The sequence below is a fragment of the Pinus tabuliformis genome, chromosome 9, assembly GCF_031772625.1.
Source record: "Pinus tabuliformis cultivar Carrire ecotype Pingquan chromosome 9, CPIR1, whole genome shotgun sequence".
NCBI lineage: Eukaryota > Viridiplantae > Streptophyta > Pinopsida > Pinales > Pinaceae > Pinus > Pinus tabuliformis.
The window spans coordinates 1,635,402,865-1,635,407,942 of record NC_142307.1 but is presented as its reverse complement, the minus strand read 5'-3'; positions in this window follow the sequence as shown (position 1 = coordinate 1,635,407,942).

The following is a 5,078-nucleotide window of genomic DNA, read 5'->3' as shown; positions in this document are numbered from 1 at the left end:
CAATATAAAGCCACAAAAATAACAATAGAGGGATTCTATGGGGCACAGTAATAACAATATGGGGGCAATAGGGGCAAAAAAATATTAATAAGGGGTATAACTACAATAGTAATGGGGTAATCACTAATATTATGGGGACCCAACATTATATGTAATGGAGCTTATAAAAGGCTAGAAGGACTTCATTGTAATGCAATACGTAGAGATGAGGGGTGAAGGCTCACTTGGTGGGATTGCCCAGGTTTTTGGCCAATGCTAATAAGATCTTATTAGGTTGGGTTTTTCCCTGGATTTGGGGTTTTCCCGGATAAACATTTGTGTTTATGTGTTTATGGTTGTTGCTCGTTATTTTTATATTTATTCCTCTCAGTAATTATTTATGTTATGCAGTAAATTTCTTAACAATTTGCTTGTTTTAGTCATGTGTGAAGGTTCTAATTATAGCACTTGGAACTAGAATTGGAGCTTTCAAGTAAGGAGGAAAGGAAGAATTGCTACAAATTTGATGTAGGCTTATTTTCCATACTATAATTTCTCTAAGGAAAACTTTATTATTTTTGCCTTCTGTGGCTGTAGATCAGTTCACTAGATCTAGGGAGTTCACCTTTGCCCATAATCATGAAAATTCTGCATAACATTAATACAACTTTTTGCCCCCTTTTTGTGCTCACTAGCACAAGAAATGAGCTAAAAGATGTAATCCAGCACAAGTTTTTGGGAAAAAACTATGATAGGAACTTGGTGAAGAGGGGAGAATGGGGGAACCTTTAAGGTGAACCTTAGGTATTGATATGTATTTGGGTGCTTTCAGATTAGAAAATTATGGTGGTATTGTGAAACTATGGCAGAGAAAAAAGTGTTATTGTAGGAAAACCAATTTTGAGGACCTTTTTTATCAGGTTTAAAGGAACTAAGTAATTACGGGGTCTCTTGCATGGTATGTGTTGCTAACTATTTTTGAGAACCAATTGATGATGACTTGTGAGCTACTATTATCCTAGATAGTAAGCTATTGGCATCCATACTGAGAGGAATTTATGATACAAGGTTAGGAGATTAAGATAACCATCCAGGACATCTACTTCTTGACAATATTACGACCCTTCGGGTTGGTTAGTGAAATACATCTAGTGATGCCTCAAGATAGGAATGTGGATGGGCTTGTGGAGTGCTATTGTGTTCTAGGTGATTAAATAAGGGATTTAGGCATCCAAATATAGGATTTGGACTACATGGAGACACAAGCTACAATTGTAACAGTGATACATATATTTTGTAGCCATGATTTCCACAAAGTCATTGGAGGGTAGATGAATCTAGTGGGAAGTGTTCTTGTAGGGACCTACTACGGGTGGGCTCGTATGATATTTATGGTGCTGGAGCAGCAACTGAGTTCATACAGGAGGACTATGATAGGGAACTATCCCTTTGGGATAGTATTGTGCTCATTCTTATTTAACAAGATCCCCACTCTCCAACCACATGTGAAGGTCTGTGATGGGGGCCCATGGGAGATTAGGATGCATCGTTGGGGATAGATACTATGGAAACTATGAGGAGGGGGATTCAGAAAAATGTTTTGACCTTACTTTTTCTCCCATTTGGACTAGTTACCTATTTACATAAAATGACTATACATACTACATTATGAACTTCCAGTGCGATCCTCAGCTACCACTCCCACCAGGACAAGCATGGGGAACTGAGAGTATGTGATAGATACTATATTCTTGTGGAAATCATAAGTTCAAAAATATGTGTATATGTGACTAACTTTAAAGTTTATGACATGAAATTATAGAACCGGTAAGACTTGTAGGATATATGGTACCACCCGCATCTCATGGGGCTAAAGATTTGGGTGCATCAACATCTCAACATAGGCTAGAGAGTGATGACTTCATGGAAGATTTCTAGCATAAGCCTGAAGTAGTTGTGAGCAGTGTGACAGAGTGCGGATGGCATGATATGGAAGATTGGTACACAAATGCATATGTGAATCTTCCCTCTAGCTTGCGAGCTATTCTGAGGCACACAATTATGGTCGATTAGTATGTCAGAGGCCTATGGGTTGGGGGAATGGTCCCACTGGAATGGGATCCTCTAGAGGATAGTGAGTAAATACAAGGGCACAAGCGCCCCCAAATTTTTTATGTATGATTATAGAGTGTTATAGAAATGTGGAATGCATTTAGAATAATGGACGATAAACACTTATTATGGATGTTTTGATATATAATTTGGTTAAGAAATTTTTTGTAGTGTCTCCATTTACTGTTATGGTTGTTTTCCTATGGGAAGACTAGATGAATACAATTAGAGAAAGGTAATAGTGGAGTTCGAATCTCACTTGGTACTGCAAAAATTGAGACAAATGGAATGAATTTTTGGGTTCACATATATGATGTCACCATACCAAAGAGTGGCTTCATATATAATGAATTGATTCTCATCTGGATGACACTATGGTCGAAGAACAACAATGTCAGAGGGATTGGGATGTTGATGCCAGATAAAGGAATGATGAAATGGATATCCACATGATGGTTTGGAGTGATATGGGACTTTAGAGGCTCTTGTAAAAGGGAAAGAATAGTGGCACTAGAGTCGCAACTACTAGATGAGGCAAAAGGGTTGGGATCAATTTCTTCCTTTGGGTCCTCAAAAATGGATGCACCTTTATGCAAACATCGTGTGGAAATGTAATGGCCACAAGAGGGATGTGGTTCGAATTCTTGGGTTCAAATTAAGGGGTGATGGAACTAATCACCATTCTAGGACACATGGTTTACATATGCATCACTTGTAAGGGAAGACAGATGAAAATTTGATTTAGGGTCCACCAATGTTGAGACCAAAGTATCTGAGAAAAATGGATCTAAAGAAACACATTTAGAAGTTCCCAAGGAGTATGAAGAAGCCGATACCATGGATGATTATTGGTATAGAATTAGTACAAAAGTGTACATCATTCAAAATCTAGGACGAGGAATCACAATAGTCGTTTGAAGATCCTCCTATCCTAGTGACAAATTGATGTGAGGATCTGTAGGTAGAGAAGGGGAAGGTTCACTATGAGTAGTTTCGAGTTCATGAAGAATGGAGAGGGTATCACAAAAAATATCAAGATGAGGACAAGGATGAGAATAGTGTCCATATATATCACAAAACGTTTAAGGATGTTTTTGCATAATTTTTTATTTTTATTAGCGAACTTAGGTAAGGGGACTTGCACCTTATGTGCCTGAAGGTCTTGCTAAATTCTAGATTCTAACATCATACTCATGATATGGGCAAGGTAATGGAAATTGTTAGTGGAATTAACATGAACATCAGATACTGAACATGGACGAGTTGGCTTAGGTGATTTAGAAGGAGTGGTTGCCACTTGGGTTTCCTTTCCCTTTTCCCCTCTCACTATATTATTTTTCAGTAGGAGAAAATTCATGCATACATTGCTGTATAACTAAAGTAGAGATAGGGGTGATAGGAATCAATTTTACTCGAGTTAAAGCCATGTACGGTTTGAGCTGATCAGGAGGGATTTTTGCAGGAGGATTAATGTACAAAACTGAGATTACAAAATTTAGGTTAGGGACACTCATCATAGCGATCACTAGTGTGGGAAAGATGTCAGGTGGAAGGAATGAGAAAGGTATTTGAAAAAATGGATGGTGGCCAAATGGGACTCCTCTTGAGCCACCATCTAAGTCTTGAGAAATAGGTTGTTAGGGATTTGGCTGCTGGGAAGAAGTACCATTCTACTTTCTGGGGGACCTTAACAGATGAAGCATGAAAAATGGAAGAGATAGGTTCAGTGAAAAGATGTGTTGCGCCATAATATGACCCTAGAAACATGGAGTATTTATGGACTTAAGGGGATATCTCAGTTAAAGAAATTATGGAATTTCTACCCGCCATCAAAGATATGAAATTTTGATATGTTTGTGATTAAGGATTGTACTACATTAATTGATCGATGGTGATGATCTTTCCATTATGAGGGATCTCATAGTGTGAAAGATGGAATATGGGACTGCTTTCATGGAATACATAAAACTATGACAAGAAAATAGGTTTTAGTGAAGAGAGGCATAGGTAAATTCAATATCAAACATAACCCTTTTTCTGACAACTGAGATATGGAAATTATGATAGAGACTAAGGGGATGCGAGGGGTGACCATCGTATGTACAAAGAGTTATTTTGGATGGTGAAAGGTGGAGGTAACATGGTTGCTTCTACACAGTAGTGGCCATCATGCAAGAAAATGTTCCTCTGTCAATGATATACTACTGAACAACGATGTTCTTAATGGAGATATGTATTTGGAAAGAAATAAAGGGAGGAAAGCAAGGATGATATATAGTGTCAACGTAAAAATGATCATATGATCATGTGAACTATATACAATGTCTATATCAGATAGCATATCTTTACATTGAGATTGACAAGTCTGGGGAAATTCCATTTTTCACATAGCAACAAAAGACTGTGTTAGGTCATCTACTATGTTAAAGTGTGGGAAGCTTGAGAATTAGTAGCATTTTTAAATAAATACCATTTTTCGATCTTCGATGGATCCTCGACATAAGGTTGAGGGTTCTATAAGGTAACATTTGGTGACAAAAGAGGCTTTGTGGAAAATTGAGGTTGCATGCCAATTGTTGAATTTTCCTGAGGTTTGTCATATTGGCATGACTAAGTTTAGAGGTTGATCTATTCAGAATTCATCATGAGAATTTTATAGGACTAATTTCCCGACTGTTGAGAGGGAGGAGGTGGAGGCTTTTGGACAACTTGAGAGGCCATATATCCCTGGTTCAAGAATGAGTATGTAAGCATTGCCGACTGCTTAGAGGGAGGTGTGGGTAAAGGCATATGTTTCTTACCTCTAGAGGAATTTTTCTGATCTCTCCATGCTTTTCCCATCTGAGGGAGAAGGTTATAGTAATGTGTATACTAACCATAAGTACTTCAAAAATAATAAGGTTTATTAAATCAAAGGGCATTTATATCTTTGGGTTTCATGCCCTATTTCTTGGTTGGAATATTGGATAGTTCACTCTTTTCATGGT